Source organism: Monodon monoceros, unplaced genomic scaffold, assembly GCF_005190385.1.
Source record: "Monodon monoceros isolate NGI ecotype Baffin Bay Population unplaced genomic scaffold, NGI_Narwhal_1 Super_Scaffold_15, whole genome shotgun sequence".
NCBI lineage: Eukaryota > Metazoa > Chordata > Mammalia > Artiodactyla > Monodontidae > Monodon > Monodon monoceros.
Window position 1 is genome coordinate 56,944,707 of NW_021703771.1, and position 20,507 is coordinate 56,965,213.

Below are 20,507 nucleotides of genomic sequence, written 5' to 3' on the forward strand. Positions count from 1 at the left end.
TGTTGATTATTTTCTCACTTAAGAACCTACTGATACTTTTTAAATAAGAAATGGAATAAAATCATGCTTCACTTGCCTCAAAAACAAACGAAGTCCACTCTAGTTAGTTGAAGCCCACTCCGGCTTAAAAATTCCATTATAAATACAGGTGAATGAGGATATTCTGGGGCTATAGATTCCATGACCCAGGTGATAGGGGTGTGTCTGTAGTCAGAGCTTTGCGTTGGCGTGGCATGACTTTCATCTGTCCATGAGCAAGGACCCGGAGGGCGTCTTGGCACTGGTGCACTACATGTGGTGTTGATGGCAGCACGTGTGAGTGGGAAGTTGTTGGTATCATAGCATCTTGTTAAACACACTGAAGCATGCTCTTTTGGGAGCCTTTCAGGAAATAAATGGCAAAAGGATGGCATTTCATTATGTCTTCTCTACCTTCTCTAAGCCTACTGACTGGCTGAAAGATTAAAATGCATAATTATGCACTTTTTACACCCAAACACCTTCATGTTCAATAAATTTTCAGCTCAGCTGAAATTCAGCTCAATAAATTTTAACTATTCATAAACTATTCTAATGGATTAAACTTGTCAGGGAAGTAGTTCTTACAAAGCAAAGACATAGACATGTCTCTTGACCTTGACATAAAACCTTGACCTAGCCTTTGGACAGGGGTTCTTAACCTCAGGTTTATGGATAACCGAATGATCCTAAAGGATCAGGCCAACTGTGAATTCTCTCCAAGCATAGGAAAAAATTTTGGATATGATTGCATGTGTATTTTTCTGGGATGAGAAACCATAGCTCTCATTTAATCCTCAAATGGCTAATAAATAATAAGGAAGAAAATAAAATGTTTAAGAACCAGAGATTTAGAATCTTTTTTTTTTAACAAAACGTTGCTTACAAACCTCAGGAAAAAATTGTTTTAGAATCCATAATGAGCTGGTTTTGGCTAGCATGCATAAACGGAGCAGCCGCTTTGGAAAATTAATATGAAAACACAAAAATGTAATTGCTAAGCAACCTGTGCATTAAGCATCATTTTCAATTAATTTTAGCTAAGAATTGGGCTATTAATTTTAATATCTTACAATCACATTCATAATTAATTGAAGTTAATCGCTTTAAAACTCACTTTAGAGGCTCTGCAAACCATGGCATGTTTTGATTTTTGCAAGGATTTCTCTTATTAAAAATATGAAACCTCATATCGTCTTGACAGAGTCCCACAATACTGGAAATGTACGGATCTTTTTCTTTAATGACAGTTTAAAATGTGAGACTCTATCATTCAAAAAGAAAATTATTTAACCCAATTCTTAATCATATAACGTTTTGCATGTAATTCAATATTTTAGTTGATTTTTAACTGTTCTTTATCTACTCTAAGAAGCTAACTAACTTTCTTGAAAGGTAGCAGTAACAAAATTATTAAAATGTTATAAAGTTATCAAAGTCTTTGGTATGTAAAAGAAAAGGAGGTGTTGACCATGCTTTGGTAAGCAGTGTAGCTGATGAAACTAGAAAATTCAGACCTTGCTGGGGGGCCTTGATTCAAAGCTACTAGGAACAAAACCTGACTCTTCTAGAATGGAATCAAATAAGAAATTTTAGAAAACTTCTGGAAGAAGACAACTTTTTGGAAAAGATGATGGAATTTAATTACTTTGGGGATTATTGTTATTGATTTTTATGTACTTTGGGTATTTTTCTGTAATTTCATATTGAATCTGGCATAAAAGGCTATTTCAGGGATGCATTACCAACAGCTCTCAGAATCTTGTCAAATAAATTTTTACTTAGAAAAGATTTCATTTCACTGAACATTCATTCTCCCTGACATCCCTCGAGTCAGCCCCAAATCTCCACAGCCTGAGGTCTTAAATGAATTACCTGTATTATAAGTCATGACCAAGAGATGAAAGGATGCTTTCTAGTCACACAGAACTTTGTTGGAGAGTTTGGGCCAGCGCAAAAATAACATGCCAATGTATGGGTGGAGAAATAATTAATAAAAGGCATGTCTCAGCAGTATTGTTGCAAAGCTAAATGTATCCTATAGCCCTAATTCTCCAGTATTGTCCTGTTTCAAACATTGTCTACATTTTCCTCTCCTAGGGGTCAGAGGATGAATGCTGATTCACTCTGAGGAGAGTTCAGTGTCAAGGGCAAAGGACAAGTAGCACAGTAGGATCTGGGCAAGTTAGAGGCTGGGAGTTCTGAGGGAAATAGCAGGAGACCAAGTGCCAGTCTAAGAAGAAATCACTGACAAAGAGTAATGGACACCTCTTCACCCCAGTAAATCCCCTGAGAGAGGGGCTTGCTGGAGTCCCCAAGCCAAGAGGCAACCCTCAGGGAGGAAACTATTTCTGGTTTTTGTTTTCCTTGTCTTATTAACAATTTATTTTTCTTGTTATAGAGTAGCAAATCTTCATTGTAGAAAATTTGGTCATACATATATAAGTGTATCCCTAACCAGTAAGAACAACTGCTGGCATTTTGTTACTTTTCCTCCCAGTGGTTTGCTACATGTCTATTGCTTTCCATCCATATGTTTGCACACTGACAAAATCCCAAAATCTAAGTGGTAATCCAACTTTATTCATTTAATGTATTATGTGTAAATATTTCTGCAGAGACACTTGTTTCTGACTTTCCCTGGTTCTGATAGGCAATCCCTCCCTGCTGACACCCCACCCCCCATATATACATATACTTTTCTAAATTATCTGATTTTTTAAAATATATTTATTTATTTATTTATTTTGCCTGTGCTGGGTCTCAGTTGCAGCATGCGGGATCTTCATTGCGGCATGTAGGATTATCTGACTTGTTTTTTAAGAGAAAAGTTGAGTATTATTCTCACAAAACCAAAAACAGGAAGGAAAGGAAGGGGAAAGGAAAAGGCAAAAGAAAAGACAGGGGCTGGTGGGGGAAGAGAGAGAGAGAGAGAGGAAGAGAGACTGTGTTAGTTTTACTTTGGCCTAGGAAATGTTCTTTCTGCCATTTCAGGACACCTGCCCCCTCTATGCCCAGCTCACCCCCTCCATCTCTTCTGTCAATACTTCTGCACACTTTCTCTGAGCCCCAAACACTGAACAGTACACAAGTGGAGGAAAGGGGGACCATTTATTGATCTAATATTGTGCTATGAATACATTTCTGTCAAAGTAACCAGTCAATTTGCTCCAAACCTCTTGAGGTGGGGCAATGATCAAGTGGCCCAATAGCTAATGAGCACTTAATGAATGAGGGCTGAATTGAGGTGAATGTTTTGAGCGGGGAGAGGGCAGGGAAAGGTGGGAGAAGCCTGAAGGCAACAGGAAGGCATTAGGCGCCTGCATGGAAGTGGAGCTAGTAGGGTCCCACTCAAGGGAGAGAGGTGTTGTAAAAGGGGGCCTCGGGATGAAAAAGACAAAATTTCAAAACCTCACCATCTCTTTTCATCAATCAATCAGAAATGAGCATATGCTGACACCCACTGAGGCACTTCCTGTCTGGCAGCTCTGGAAACAACTCCTCAGCTTCTGCTGCCTAGGAGGGTGTTCCGCATCCTGAAAGGGGTGCTTTGGATGAAGCAGGAAGAGCTGTGTTAGTGTAGATTGAACTGCATTCGCGTTGGTGAATAAGAATCCCCTAGACTGAGACAAGCCTTAGGCAAAATCATGAGGGAGGTTGGTTTTGAGGGGGTGGAGATAGGGAGAGAATCCAGGTCTCCAGAAAGCCCCTCAGAGACAGCAGCATTCAGAGCGCTTTCAAGGCCTTGTACCTGGCACAGGGCAAGCTCTCGACACATGTTCTTTGAACGAGTAAACATGGAAACCGAGCCTTAGGCTCCCTCCCAGCAGGGAAGTGAGAATTCATCAGCTGTCCCCAACTGGCATAAAAGAAGTTGGGCTGCTTGACTTCACATATGAAAACAGGGAGCTCAAGAATAAAAAAAAACCAAAAATAGAGAACCGACCCTCATAACTGGGACTAGAAAATTCTCAGTATCTGTCCTGGGTCATGGATCGTGCCCTGTTCCCAAGTTGAATGTTAGGACAACAAGTAAGGCAATTCTATTAGTGTCCTGAGAAAGGTTATAGAGAAGTCTAGAAAGGTCGAAAAACACACTAGGTTGCTATGGCAAGCTGAATATTTTGTATCTTATCTTTCTGTAAGAGGCAGCCATAGAAGTTTTTAGGCAAGAAAATGACCTGATTAAAAATTAATGCGGTCATTTTGAGAAAGAAAGGAGGGTCAACTCCAGTTAAGGAGCTAAGTTAATGAACAAAGATATTAAGTCTTTATGAGTAAAAGTCCATTAAAATGGACTTAGTTTAAAACACAAGTGTGACTCACAACTTAAGGAGTTTGAATTGAAACCTCTTCACTTTATGACTTTTCTTACTATAAATAGAACCCTCACCCTTGCCAATAGTAACCACCAATTCTCATATTTATGATTACAAATTACTTCCAATGAAAAAGGCCCCAACTACCCATCCTTTCAACACCAATGCTAATGTAAAATCAAGGATAAGGCAATATAGCATCACTTAAAGATCATCGAAGAATATGAAAATTTCTCCTTCTCAGAACTTATCATTGCAAGATGTCTGAGATCTTCATGCTCACTGAGTTAGAAATTAAACATTTTGAAGAGTAGACTTTTATTTTCAGTGGAACACATGGTTTCTGTGAGCAGCAAAGAAAGTATACACTGCTCTAGGGAGACGTATGTGTAACACCATGTCTTCATTCTGAGATTCTTAGAGCTTTGATATTAATGGGTCTCAGCCAAAAGGATCAATTGTGATATAGCTTATGTATTTTTGGTTTATAATTGTATTTTTGGTTTATAATTGTTGAAAAACTGTACTGTTGGAGGTGGTTGAAACATTTATCTTCCATTTCCTCATGTTTCTGTGGGTAAAAAGCATAGTCAGGTGTTGGAGTACATACTTTTCTCTTTACTTCCTTTGGGGTCTCTGATGGACAGGAAAATTGTATTCTTGTTCTAGGCCTGACACTTATTAGGTGTCAAAATCTGGGCAAGTTAAACTCTTTGCTCCAACATTCCAGTGTTTATCTTCTCTCTCAAGGTTAAAAAAGTAATTTCAAATTCTCTATTAGGTAATTAATCAATCTGTGAAGGAAAACTTTCTGGCACACTATACACTTAAACACTGTAAAAGAGCATTGTTCATGATTATATTCGGTAAACTTTGTGAAAGCACTGTTCTCAATTTTTTGTTGGCACTTGTCAACTTACGTTTAAGTAGTTAATGAGAAAGTCTATAGGAAGACAAAAGAGCTGATTTGGGGCTTCCCTGGTGGCGCAGTGGTTGAGAGTCCGCCTGCCAACGCAGGGGACACGGGTTCGTGCCCCGGTCTGGGAGGATCCCACATGCGGCGGAGCGGCTGAGCCTGTGAGCCATGGCCGCTGAGCCTGCGCGTCCGGAGCCTGTGCTCCACCATGGATGAGGCCACAACTGTGAGAGGCCCGCGTACCAAAAGAAAAAAAAAAAAAAAAAAGAAAAAGAGCTGATGTGACAAACACTTGAAGAATGGGGACTTATCTTGTCAGTAGGAAAAGAAATTCTAAATTTCCTATTCACTGGTACATGGTCAGTGAATAGGATTAATTTCTCTAAAAGCAATAATGTATCACTTTCTGTTTTTTTAAAAATTATTTGATGGTTGCTAATCAAATATACTACAGCAAAAAGTTGCATTCTCCCATAGAAGCAGAAGAGTATAAGTAGATAATGCTCTTGCTAGCAAGATAACAGAAAATCAGGCAACCATTACCTTATCTTTTTCCACATTTTGAAGTAAATTATTCTTTCACACACCTAAAAGAAAGAAAGACAATGAAGCTGCAGATTGATTGCATTTGCAAAAGATTCCTTGTGACTTTCATTTAGATATAATGAAAGTTCAGGAAGCTTTCAATTCAGTTTGCAGATCTCAGGAAGAATTTCAGAAATTTTATATTTTAGCTGATGAATTATAAGGTGAAACCTAGTTCTTAAATTTGTGGTTGCTTGTATATGTCAGTTTTGGAGAAAAGCTCTGAAAATATGAAGGTGAACTTCCTAAATCTGTCATTTATAAGTAAGATCCATCCTGTTGCTAGGTCCAGAGTTACAGAGGAAAGAAAGGTCTCCAAGGTTGTTATTGTCATTTTTTGAATGTTCATTATAAAAGTAACATAATGTCACTATAAAACAATTTTAAAAAACTAAATTGTATAAAATAAAAATTAGAAGAATCCTCTCACTGTTTAATTTTATTCCCCATTGGTAGCCTCTGCTAATATTTTAGTATATATCCTTCCATGCCTTACACACGCGCACACACACACACACACACACACACACTTTTTAGCAAAGATGGGATCACACTATTCAAGATGTTCTACAACTTCTTTTCTCACTTAACAGTGTCTCTTTGACATCTACCCACATCACTGGTTATAGATCTTTTCTGTTTAATGCTGCATGGTATTCCATTGTATGAACATCATAACTTAACTAGTGATGAGCACGGGGTGATTTCCAGTTTTCACTGAGAAACAGTTAACATAGTTCTTGAGAGCCCAGACTCTGGCAGCAGGCTGCACGTGCTCATAAGCCCAGTTCCTCCACTTACTAACTTATTCAAATTACTTAACTTCCTAGGTCTCAGTTATTTCATCTGTAAAATGGGAAGAAATTAGCACTTACCCTAGAAAGTTGTTGTGAAGAGTTAATAAATATAAAATGCTTAAATAGTGCCTTCCTTACTGTAAGTAATATGTGAAGGTTCACTATGGTATTTTTGTTGCTAGGGACAATACTGCAATCTATTGCTTTCATATATATCTGAATTTTAACTCTTGAACAGATTGTATGTTTTTAAGGACGCAGAATTAGGCTGTGGTGAAAATAGCCCATGAACTCTTAGCCTTCATTTCTTATATAGCAGAAATGTTATGAACAGAAAAGGCAATACATTGCTCTGTTCATGGAACCCCAGTGCTAGAAACCATAAATAAAGACATTTATGTTCTGAATTTCTCCAATTTATCCCTATTTCCAAAGTCCTAGTTCAGTCCATCATCTTCCCTTGCCTGGGCTGTTACAAAAATCTTCTAACATCTTTGCCTGCCTGCTTCTGGGTCCCCCATCCTTTCCAACCAACCTCTACCACTGCTGCCAAAGGGACATTTTAATGTTCCTTAATTTCTCAAGGTTAAAATGTAAACTCTTTAACCTGGGATGCAAGGCCCTTTGTGAGCTTGTCCCTGCCTATCTCTCCAATCCTTTTTACAGCTCTGGCTTACTTCCACACTCCAGCCACACTGGCTTAACCAACACACATCTGAATGTACCACACTGTTTCATCCTCTGGAAATTGCATGCACAGTCCTCCTTCTTTGATTTCTGTACCCCTTTTGTCGATCTTTTGAAGCCTCCTTGTTTTTTAAAGCCAAGATCTTGTATCCCCCTGTCTTTGATATCTCCTTTGAACCATAGCTTCTGAAAGGATTTCTGATGACTTTAACTTTATATCACCATTTTCTACCCTAATTAGGCACTTTTCACTCTGCAACTATATGCTTATGGAAGTGCCAAACATACCAGGACACAAATATGAAGAAAAGAGCTCGAACTCTGATTTTTATAAGATCCTAACTGAATATAATGTCCAATACATTATGTGAATGCTTTCTGAATTAATGAATGAACAATCTAAAACTGAGGTTCTACTTATTTTATCGGAAACTGTTTCCTTAGGTGTGGAGGCATGGTAAGGCTGGGGAAATGTATATACTTCCAGGGACGTGCTGAAATCTCTCAGTTGCCTGGGGATTTTAAAACAGCCTTTCATTAGTCATGTTTTACAAGTGTTGAATAAGCACTGAGTAGGAATAGAAAGACTTGGGTTATGATCATGTTCGCACCACTCTCTGGTTATATGATCCTGAGACAGGCACTTATCTTGTGTTCATAAATCTAAAAATGAGGGAGCTGAAAGGAATGACAGCTAAGGTATTTTAAAGGTTGCTTTCCAGCAACTTTAAAAACTGAATGTAGTGCCTAAAAGAAGATTTGACCTGCTCGAGTTCATTACAGCTCATTCCCTTATAGAAACAGGTGCTTTCAGATCAGCAATGGCACAATGAGCAAAGATCCTAAGTGTCAAAACTCATCAAATTACTATTGTAATAGAGAAGATGATCAGGTTTGACATTTCTTTTGAAAAATGAATATTTCAACATTTCCTAATGTTCTAAAATAAATGTGGGAAAGGGTATTCCCAGGGCTTCTAAATAGCACAGTTAAAGCTGCATTCTATTTTACCAACATCATGGCTTAATTAAGGTCTGTACATAAGTGTAAATGATTACTGTTTACAGAGTCAGCTGTGTGATGTACAGATTTCCGTTGGTAGTATAATTAAGACTTCCAGATATTTATAAACATTTTTTATTTCAAAATGACAAGTCATCTTGTACTAAATTAATAAAAAAGATCTAATATAACTGTCAAGAAAGACATTATCTTTCTTTACTCCAGATCATAAATTATAGGTGGAATATTCATTACCTCAAAAGGGAAACCCTGAATTCATTTAGCAGTCATACCCCATTCCCTCTCCAACAGATCCTGGTAACCACTAAACTGCTTTCTATATCCAAGGCTTTATCTTTTCTGGATATTTCATATAAAAGGAATCATACAACATGTGAAATAAATTAAATTATGGGTGAAGAAACACTAAACTGAAAGATTTGGTAGGTTTTAAATTTTTGTTTTATTGAATATTATTAATTTAATGTGTATGTAATGTGCTATTGATTTGATTGAGCAGGAACTGGTGATTAAACTTTTTTACGATAAGTTTTCACCATGCCTGAGAATGTTATGTAAAGAGGGCCTCCATCCTGGTTAGAGGATGTAGCATTCACACAATGGTTGAGAGACATCTGCTATGTACCAGGCTCCTATTTTATTATCATTGAATCATTAAAACAGCATCATAAGGACATACTATAATTATTGACACTTTATGAGTGAGAACGATGAAGCTCAGAACGGTCAGTACAAGTTGTTTGATTCAAAGGCTATGCTCTCCAGGTAACACCACACGACCATCACCAAATAAAATGTAGCTAAAAGGGCAACATTTGGGGTATGCCTCTGGAGGGGACTGAATTGAGGGGTGATATAAGCAGAGAACTAGGGAAGTCACAAGGCAGTGAGAATTGTGTCCTTGTGTTAACACTTCTCAAATTTCAACAAGCAGACTAGTCACTTGAGGATGTTGTTAATTGCAGAATATCATTCAGTAGGTTTGGGCTGGGACTGAGATCCTGCTATTCTAACAACTCCTCAGTGATGCCAATGTTGCCGAACCTCAGACCACACTTTGAGCAGCCAGGTGCTCATGCACCTTGACTGGTTCAGTACCATGGACAGTAGAACAGGTGGGCCACCACTACCATCTTCTCTGCCATTTCTCTCAAACCTCTAATATTTTCTATGGGTAGATTCTTGTAACAAAACACACAGTCAGAAATTTTTAAAGTACTTCTTGGCTTTCTAGCAGCTATGTGGTGATCCTTCCCTTTATATAAGTAGGTACAAATCTGTCCAGAGGAAAGAACTGGGGCTTTATTTATTTATTTTTTTATTATTTTTATCTTTTTGCGGTACGCGGGCCTCTCACTGTTGTGGCCTCTCCCGTTGCAGAGCACAGGCTCCGGACGCGCAGGCTCAGCGGCCATGGCTCACAGGCCCAGCTGCTCCGTGGCATGTGGGATCTTCCCGGACCGGGGCACGAACCCGTGTCCCCTGCATCGGCAGGCGGACTCTCAACCACTGCGCCACCAGGGAAGCCCAGAACTGGGGCTTTAGAAGGGAGAGAGGGTGCCCGCGTCTGCATTTTAAAAGTGTATGCCACTAGTGCTACTCAGGTAGAAAGAATCTAATCAGGTTTATTATCAAATAGAGAATTCATAAAATATTTAAGTAATATCGTCAGCCTCAACATTATAAAATATCTATTTGAGATATCTAAGTTGCACATTTGATGAACAGAAACTAGCAACATCTTTCTGCTGCTAAATCTACTCAACTATTAACCACTTGTACATAATGAGAGAGAAAAATTTTAAATATGGCAAAATGCTACTCAAAATAACAGTGAAATTAAAATGATTTAAAATTTTAATTTTAAATGTATTTCTGCTACCTTTTACTTTCTTCTGGATTCTTTCCACCTAATTCCGTATTTTAAGGATGAACTCAGGCAGATAATTTTCTTTGACTTTGTCCTTCTTTACCCCTTACTTTGAAACAGCAACTCTGGGCACCGGAAAAGCTTCCTCAGGGGCTTTATGACTATCAAATCTATTTCACAGCTGGAACAAAGTAATTCAGATAAGAGTCTGGCAAACAATTCCATTTGTTTGCCATTAAAGATATTTTTATTTTCTGGTTGAGGAATTTTTTTCTTAGGTCTGGAGATGCTATGGGCTACATTTATGGCAAAAGCAAATGACTACCATCCCATATAAACCTTCTAATAAGCCTTCCCTTAACCTTGTTACACGATCTGCTTATGAATACTTGTTCTTTTTCATTTTAATATATGTTTTCAAAATGAATTCATTCAAAATGTTTTGCCATCCATCGGGCTTATATTTGTAGTGTACCAAGAATGAAAATGTTGGCTTCCCTGGTGGCGCAGTGGTTGAGAATCTGCCTGCTAATGCAGGGAACACGGGTTCGAGCCCTGGTCTGGGAGGATACCACATGCCGCGGAGCAACTAGGCCTGTGAGCCACAACTACTGAGGCTGCTCGTCTGGAGCCTGTGCTCCGCAACAAGAGAGGTCACGATAGTGAGAGGCCCGCGCACGGCGATGAAGAGTGGCCTCCGCTTGCCGCAACTAGAGAAAGCCCTCGCACAGAAACGAAGACACAACACAGCCAAAAATAAATAAATTAAATTAAAAAAAAAAAGAATGAAAATGTTGAACTTCACATTTCAACATTTTTTCTCAAGTCAATTCTTGATTCCAGAGGAAGAGTCTTCTTTTTTACTATGTTAACAGCATTAAAACAAGTTTGTGGTGTGTATGTGTAACTAAATATGTGTTGAGGAACTGTGTCACAGGTAAACAGAGTCTTACATGTATTATTTCATTTAATCTGTGCAAAAATACTTTGAAATAGGTTTGTTCCTACTTAAGGGATGGGAAAAATGAAGTTTCAAGTCCCTCTGTTAGTACATAGTTGAGCTTGAATTATAGGGAATGTTCTGTTCCCACTATGCACTCTTGTAAGATGGGTTTGTTCTAGTGGAAATTTACACATCTCAGAAGGACACTGTAAAAAATATTATATGTGAAGTGCAGTGCAGCTTGATGGTGAGAGCTTCCATCCATTACCTCAAAAGAAAATATGGAGCTAAATTCAAAATCCATTACTGACCTGGTATTTTTGCTGTGCTTTTCCCAGATGGAGGGATACTGGCCATTAGCAGAGATTAAATAATTTACCTGAGTTTGAGCACTCAATGCCAGGGAAGAATTTATAAATAATATCTTGGGAGTTGCTTGGTCTACTGAATTGCAGATAATCCTCTATTTATAGAATATTTTACCCCGTTTTTTCTGAGACTAATAGTAATTATTTTTAACAGAAATGTAAATAATTCCCCTTTGGTGATCTTATGTAGTCCATTTTTCGGCTTCTTTTTTAAAATCTAAGTTCAGAAATGAATCATCAATATTTGTGGCCAAAAGAATGTGCTTATTCCTTATTTCATGGCCTGCATCTTTGAGGGAGGCTCAGTCTTTCACTGTGTAACATGGCTAGATGACCATTTTAAATGTGTCACTACTTGTCTTAGGATGTCATGTTTAATGGTCCTGATGGACACCATGAGCCCATTCTTCATTTGCTAGAAAGCTACTGAACATAATCAGGAGATATCCTCTCTCAGGAGCTTTACAGAGAAATGTGGTTTCAAGATATTTAGTCATAAAAAGTAGAGGCTACGATTAGAAGGAAGGCACCATGGAATCACACTCCTTTAATGGGATGCCTGGGCAAATGTGTAAGAACACCTAAGTGAGTTGAGCAGTTGGCTGTGGGCTAGAGATTATAGAAACAGGTGGGGCAAAAATAAAACCACAGATGGTTTACAGCAGTGACTCATTTCTCCACCCCCTTCCAACTTCCAACCCTTTTAGTTTTTAGTTTTGTTTTTAACATTTCGATTGTGAAATTTTTACTAAAAGTGCCAAATCTCCAAGTTCTTCTAGTTGAGACAGGAAGATTGTACCAAAGAAATCCATTTCTACAGCAATCTCTCTTCACTGCCCTATCTGATTTCCAAGATTTTTTTTGATGTTAAAATTTTGCATGGAATTCTATTCTCTCTCTCTCCCTCTCGCATACATTTTCCACATCCAGAAACAAACCCTTCTTGAAAATGAGATCAGCAGATTGCACATTGAAAGACACAAATACACTGCACTAGAATGCCATACTTGCCCTCTAGTTACCAGCTCAAATGCATTCAGGAGACACATAGGTACAACCCACTCCCTGCGCTGGTGGATTGTATGCTCTGTACCTGCCAGGGTTGTGGTTGGAATATCTGGTAATCCAGAGTTTTACATAAAACTTTATTTACTGAACTGACCGGCATATATACAACCATCAGTTCTGTCTCTGCGGAATAGGAGGTAACTATCATAACATTTTACTCTATGAATAGGGCACAGTCCCCACTCACAGGATGTTTGGGGGCAAGGAGGATTAACCTACACCCCTCCTTGACTGTGATGTTTGGAGTTGAACCTAAGCACTGCTCATCGAAGCCCTCAACGATCCGGTTCGCTCTCGTCCTCCCTGCCCATGACCCTCGCCCCCGAGCCGCTCTCCCGGAGCCCCTTTCCGGGCTAGATCTGGTGGGCGCTCCAGACCGGTGTAGGTAGCGGACGTTCGCGGTGTCCGCTCCGCGCGGTGTTTGGCTCCGCTTGCGCAGCGCCCGCGCAGCCCGCCAGGGGGACCCCGACCCGCCCAGGCGGCGTCTGATAAGAAAGAGTCCGAGGGGCGTGGAGCCAGGGTCCTGCAGCGCCTGCTCCAGGAAAACCGGGATTCAGCCGGGTCTTCTCCACTCCTCCGGGGACTGGCGGGACCCCGGCTCTGAGACCTGGGGTTCCAGCGAGAGGCTCGCCCCGAGGGTGGGAGTGTCCGTTTCCACCCTCTGGCCTTCCAGCCCGGAGAAGAGCTCCTGGAAGCAGGTATTTTGTTCTCAAAGATAGGTTTTTGTCTGCGGTGATTCCCTGTTATGGAAGTGCAACTTTGCGGCCGCTGCACGGGTCTTGGGGGCTGGGGGTCCTGGAGGGAGAGGATTGGATTTTGTCTGCATCCTCGAGGATGAGGCTGGCGGCGAGATTAGGGGCGGCCGGGCCGGGGGAGTGCCCACGGGTCGTGGACGGCTGGAGCTTGGCGTGCACCAGGTCGCGATCGCGTGGCCACGCTCCTGGTAGCCCGCCCGGCCCCCTGCACCCCGTCCCCAGCCTCCTCTTCAGCGCTTGGGGCGTGAGGTTCGGTGGGCATCTTTCAGGAGCCGAGCAGAAAACTTTTCCCTTCCCAGCTCCCGGTCCCTTTTGTCTTTCTTGTGCGGCGGCGGCGACGACTGAGCAGCGATTCCCTGTCCCCTGCCCGGCGCACCGCGCCGGGTGACCTCCGAGGGCGGGAGCGCTCGGACTCCGTGCGCCCTACGGCTGCGGCCGGCGTCCCGGCGACCCACGGCGGGCACAGACAGCGACGCGCCCCCCGCCCAGAGGCCGCCGCCGCCACTCCCCTCCGCCGGCCCGCACACCTCGCCGCCCGCCCCCTCGCCTGACTCATCCGCCTGCCGTGGCAGCGCCGCGACCGCTGCCCGAGCCCCGCCGGGATGGGGAGCGAGACCGCGGCTGCCCGCGGCTGCCGAGCTTCCTGCTGACGCCCCCGACCCCGTCGCCTCCTTCGTTCGGCTCCGGAGGCGCCGGACGTCGCACCAGCTCCGGGAGTGAGAGCCGCGACAGGCGACCGGACCCCCGAGGCCCCGAGCTCAGGACAGGTGAGGGGGAAGGAAAGGGTGCTGCCGGCGGTGGGGAGGTGGGTGGGCAGTCAGTGCAGCTGAAACGGGGCGCTGCTTTATTCCCCCTCCCCCGCCCCGCTTGGGACCCCGGAGTTAGGGTAAACACTGTCTCCTGAAGTTTGCGAAATAAACCAAGCCCGCCGTCAGTTCCGGACTCCCCAGTCCTCAGAGCGCAAGAGGAGCCGTGAGGGGCAGCCTCTCAGAACCCGGAGCCTTGGAGCGCCTGGCTGGGTTTCTCCAAGCTACACCCTCCTTTGTCTTCGTTCCAGAGACTCAGCATTCTCTGTAAAGATGTCCACAGCGTAATTTATAGTAGTCCTTGGCAAGAGCAAAGTGTGGTCAGGGTTTCCTAAAGCAATATCTGTATGTGGTAGTATCTTCGTAGGCGAAATGGAGACGCGAAGCAATTGTTTGCCAAGTTCAGCACTATTCTTCTCCCTATGGAGCCTGTCCTTAAGAGAAAGGGCTGAGGGTTTGAAAGATTTTCTCCATTAATCATTCTTTTGCTATAATTAATTGCCCAAGCCAGCATTTCACATTTTGTAGGTACAAGCTCTCTGTGTGTATTTACTGCGGCTAGATTTCGACTGAGAAGTATGTGTATGTGTGTGTGAGGTGATATTTGTAATAAGAACAGTTCACTATTTCAATACCAGTTTCAGGCATTGGTAATGCCAGATAGTCAGATGCTTCACATTTATGTAATTTACTCATTGAAGTCAGACCAAGTACACCTCAGTCTGGTGTTAGGCTAAAGTGTCTCTTACCCGGAGTTTTCTTCTAAAGACCTTCAGAAGTACTTGTGGAAAACTGTACATACAGAAAACACTTCAAGAATCAACAACTATTCTTATTTGTCAGTAAGAATATTGAACTTTTAGGTTTTGCTGTCAAACCGAGTTCTGAGATACACTTTCTGTAGTGCTTTATGAATAAATTATTACCAGCTCCTATGAAAGCTATTTACTTTGCTGGTTTGTCACGTCTTGCGTTATGGAAACTCTTATAAAATGACCTTCAAGTTTGTTATTTGGCTACTGATACTAGAATATATTACCATTTTGTAAAAAGTAGGCTAAATTTCGGAACTTCTCAAATCTTACTTTATTTTTCCACTACTTTTTCCCCATACAGAAGCATCTGCTTTAGTTTCATGCTTTTCAAACAGCTTAAATGAAGAATAGGCATTCTTCTTAACAGAAAGTAATGCTTCTATTAAGTAGAAACTATAGTTAAATGCTTTAGTAAAGTAATGTTATGAGATATTTTTCACTCAAAATATATATACTGAAGGGTTAGGAATGATTTTTCTCTAATGACGTCCTACTACAGAGCTCATAATTGTGAGATGATTTAGGTATCATTTGTAACCCTGGTTATAATTAGCTTTGTATCCTAGGCTGGGGAATCTTTCAGTGAAAGTGAGTTGTGTGGGGAGCTTCTGTATGCAATTTCCAGGCAGCTGGCACATAGAGATTTACCTGCTGCTTCTGAGTCAGGTCCAGAGAAACACATGTAGTATTCCAAAGGCACCCATAAGCAGAATGGATTCTTCAGGAAAGATCATTGTAAAGAATGATGGCTGCACTTGTATTCCAACTTGGAGGAATTATTAGTGAAGCTTTTGAATCTTCCCAGAGTGAGATCGCTATACTTGGACTTTTGTAGTTTCAGAATTTTGACAACAGCTCATTGGACGGAGAAAGATAACTACTGACATACAGAGGGAGTGGATTTGAATGGTTTGTTTCCCATGATAATTCTCAGTATAAAGGAAAAGAAATTCATTTTAATTTAGGAAAATAGATAAGAGCAAAAATAAAAGCAGATGTCACTTTTTACATTTCTTAAACAAAATTAGTAGAAGATAAAATAGTCTTCATGGTAATGCATATTACTTATCAATAGACTGTACAGTCTTTTAAAAGAGGAGGCAGTTTTAAAATAAATTTCATTTAGTGTTGGTCTCCCTAAATGAGAGGCTGCATGGGGAGTTTGGTCAAGCAGAACACATCTGCAAAAAGAACTTGTGTAGAGATGGAAAAAACAAATCGGCAGTGAGATGGACCCCTCATTTTATGACGGAAGATATGATTTGCAGTTTTATCAAGTGTATTCATTTCAGGACTTAAGATATATTTTGTCTGCTAAGGTCTGATATGTGCCCAAGCATTCAGAAAACATGGGTGAACACTTGTTATGGTGCCAGGCTTGCTGAAGGACAGCAAAGTAGCCTCTCCTATGGGAGCTTACAGGCTGGCGGGGAGGGGACTGGAAAATGTGCCATAGATCGCTGAGCACCTGGAGTAGTCCTTGAGCATCAGGGGACTGGTTCATACTGGGGAGCAGGATGGTGGATTTCCAAGGACACTGGATGGGGAGTTGGAAAAGCCAAGTTGTTGTCCTGGCTGAGACACTAATGATGTGGCCCTGGGTATGTTTCTAGGCTTTTCTGAGCCTCTCTGCTTTCATCGACAAGACCAAGCACTTTGGACTGTGATCTTTTCATCCTCTTTTAAAAATGCTGCATTATGAGGAAAAATCAGGTTGAGGTGTGGGTGGTGGTGGGGTGGGTGAGTAGAGTTTGGGTTGGGGGAAGACAGGCTGTGTTGGACACAGGGAAGGAATAATGACCATATAATAGAAAGTCAAGGAGATCTGACCTGGGGCATCTGGCCCATCGTTGATTATATGAGTTTAAAATACATAACAGGGGCTTCACTGGTGGCGCAGTGGTTGAGAGTCCGCCTGCTGATGCAGGGAACATGGGTTCGTACCACGGTCCAGGAAGATCCCACATGCCGCGGAGTGGCTGGGCCTGTGAGCCATGGCCACTGAGCCTGCGCATCCAGAGCCTGTGCTCCGCAGCGGGAGATGCCACAACAGTGAGGCCCATGTACCGCAAAAAAAAAAAAACAAAAAAACCCAAAGTAATAAATAGCAACATTCATTTAGTACTTGATGGTTTTCGATGAATTTTCACACATAATGCCAATCGATTTTCATTACAACCACAAGAGTTTATTCAAGCAGAAAGGTGATGAAACCAGGACTAATTTCTCAAAGCATGTTTGCACCAGTACACTCCATTGCCTTTCTGTAGGAACAGGAAAAGCTAGAACACACTTTGGAAACCCTGTGTAAATGGGAGAGAGATATAAGGGTGGCATCAGATTTTAGTGGAGTTTCAAATTTCTGAGTAAAAATTTAGGTTACATTCTGGAAGATAAGAATCTCCAATTGTGAGATCAAGACCTGACACATCTGGAATTCTGATTGTTAATCTTTAGTTTGATTACTCCTGTTCTGGGCTTCCTCCTGATCTCATCTCCCTCCCCATTCCCAGCAGGAGTTCTGGTGATTTGATTATTACAGTCATTGATAAGACTTTTCCAAGAGTTTTGAGTGCAATAGGAAAAAGGAAATTCTCATATAAAGCCGGGGATTCTTGGACCATTGTACTGTTAATTAATGGGATATGTTCCAATAGCAAATTGTGCTTTGGAAACTGTCACCAGAGGTGAAATTACACAAAATTCATGGGAATGTGAGCAAAGTGTGAAGACGTGGATGTGTGCATTCCTTCCTACAGTGTCCTTGTCACTCTGCTCCAAGCACTAAAGGGGTGTCAAGTGCACTAAAGGGGGTCAAGTCCCCTCCCCCTCCCCCTGTGTTCCTGTGGAAGGGAGCTGATCAGGATTCATCTGGTTATACACTCGAGGGACCTACATTTAACTGCGTTAGGCAGAAAAAGTAGATTTATTGGCTCATGTGACTGGAAAGTCCAAACATGGACTTTGCTTTAGTCATGGCTAGAACCCAGAGCATCACATGACTTTGTTAAGGTTCTTTCTGTCTCTCCTCATTTCTCAGCTTCTCTTCTTTCTGAATCAGCTTCATTCTGAGGCCTCTTTCTACGTGCTAAGAAAGGTGACCATTGGTAGTTCCAAACCTGCATCCTTTGGCTTTTGATCCATAGGAAAGAGAGGTCTTCTCTCTTCCAGGTCCCATTTATAGAAATCTCCTGAAAGGGCTATGGTTGGCCCTGCTATGGAAGTCATTGAATCAGTCTCTGCGTCCAGCAGACAGTGCTACTGTGACAGTCTTGGACTGGATCATGTGCCCAACCCTGTATATATGTGATGCTAGTGGTGGGATGGGGAAAAGGAGACCGGTAGAGGCACCATGATTGACATGATCTCTGTTAAGATCATATAGATCTCCCAAGACAATGAGGCTGCCAATCAAAAACAACATGTCTATTATTGTGGAGAATTGCCCCCTCCATTTTGAGACAGCCACTTGCACAACGATGTGAAGTTTGCACATGGAAGCAACTCAGGTGACCACGGCCATGCAAATTCCAGAAGTGGGACCTTCCTCCCAGCCAAGGCAAAGCTAGGTGATGAAATAATTCCCTCCATGTCTAGACTTTGCTAAGAGGATCCAGAATATTTTTTTTTTTTTTTTTGCGGTACGCGGGCCTCTCACTGCCGTGGCCCCTCCCGTTGTGGAGCACAGGCTCCGGACCCGCAGGCTCAGCGGCCATGGCTCACAGGCCCAGCTGCTCCGTGGCATGTGGGATCTTCCCGGACCGGGGCACGAACCCGTGTCCCCTGCATCGGCAGGTGGACTCTCAACCACTGCGCCACCAGGGAAGCCCCCAGAATATTATTAAATGAGGAGCCCACCATTTATCCATGTCCATGTGCTTTTAGCAAATACCCCTGCGCCTTATTTCCAGCCTAGGGATTTTATTTCCAGAAGTCCTGGTCTTCTAGGGATCATTTGAGTAGAGACCCCTACTTTGGGCATTATGAGATTAGACACCCAGTGGCACAGTGACAGTTTGAACAAGGAAGTAAGGTGATGAACACAGAACTATTGTTTATACAAGTTTATTGAATTTGTGGAAAATGGGCAGAGGGGAGGCAGCAGGCACAGATTAGGGTTACCACTTAGGAGACCTAAGGTAATAGGTCCCAAATTAGAATATTGGCATGTGTGAGCAACATTATTAAGGTCTGGTGAGGATGAAGGAGCATCTGTGTTGACAAAAAGATTGGTAGGTTGAAACAGATCAAGGGGAGCCAAACCAGGAAGGTAGGCTGGGCCAGTAGGTGAAGTGGCTGTGTGTTGTAGGTAGATTCATAGCAACTGGACTGCATCGAAAGGAGGCCTGTGGCCACCACGTGTCCTAGGGGCAAAACATATTTATGTGTAGCACTGACATTTATTAAAGACCTACCTAGTATGCCAAGTCCCATGGTAAATGCTTTACATTCATTATGTTATTGAAATCTCATAAAAGCCCTCTACTGTGAGAAAGCTAAAAGTTAGGGAGGTAAATAAGTTGCTCAAGGTTATGTGGTCATTAAGAAGTAGACCTGGGATTCAAACCCTGGCAGCCTGAAACAAAAGCCTGTGCTTAAACTACGCAACACCACCTCTCAAGGTCAAGGTCAGAATCTAGTATATCAGACCAAATTGAATGGTGGGCCCCATATTGGGCCTCCCAGTAGGCAACCAGAGTGCCAGGAGTCCAGGTCAGACAGAGGGGATGGAATAGAGGCTATCAGGGTGAAGGTGTAGAGCATTCGTGCTCAGTGGCAAACTGGACAAGAGTGCCACAGTAAGAATAGAACAGGCGTAGATTCTTGGTTTGGGGTTTGGGTACAGGGAGGAAAGTGAGTGGGAACAGCATCAGGAAGTTGAATAGGTGGGCAGATCAATAGAACTAGAGCTTGATTGTTGATCTGAGAACAGGAACTCTGCCATCTGCCCTGCTTTAAATATCCTTCGTGGCGTAAGTCAATAAGAATACGGCATGGGCAACGGGCAACTCCTTAGAGGGAGACGGAGTTCTATTAGTTGTCAGGTACTATTAAGGGAAAAAAAAGCTAACATTTGTAGAGCATCTGCCATGTGCCGTAGATACATAATCTCACTGAGTCTTCATTAGACTCCTGGGAGGAGGTATATCTTGGCTTTTTTTTTTTTTTGAGCAAGGAAATGAAGGCTTAGAGAAGTTAAATTACTGCCTGAGCTCCTGGAGCCAGACTGGAAAATCAAGGAGCTGTCATGGAAACCGAGATATATCTGTATCTCCACCTCATCCTGGATCTTCAGGGAGACATCCTGGTCCTGGCAGGGCAAGGTCAATTTCAAGCCTGGGCCATAGACAGGGGGAAGTCAGCAGGGTTGTATGGTTGGGAAGGGACATCGTGAGTGAACGTTTAGACATCTTAATGTGAGCTGAGAGCAGGTCACCTGAATGGCGTTGTCCAGCAGGACTGTATCTGGCTTTGGCAGAAAACTTAATAACCTAGTAGGTTTTTCCCCCTCAGTGCAGGATCGCTATCATCATGCA

At 42.2% G+C, this 20,507-nt stretch overlaps 1 protein-coding gene across 1 annotated transcript in view; it reads left to right on the forward strand.

The window, feature by feature from the left end:
- The first annotated feature begins 13,917 nt into the window (after nt 1-13,917).
- Nucleotides 13,918-20,507, forward strand: part of TMEM200A (transmembrane protein 200A) — a 70,932-nt gene continuing 64,342 nt past the window's right edge. Inside the window, exon 1 of the mRNA XM_029224032.1 lies at nt 13,918-14,116. The gene's annotated coding sequence lies outside the window, so the exon portion shown is untranslated. The remainder of the gene's footprint in view (nt 14,117-20,507) is intronic.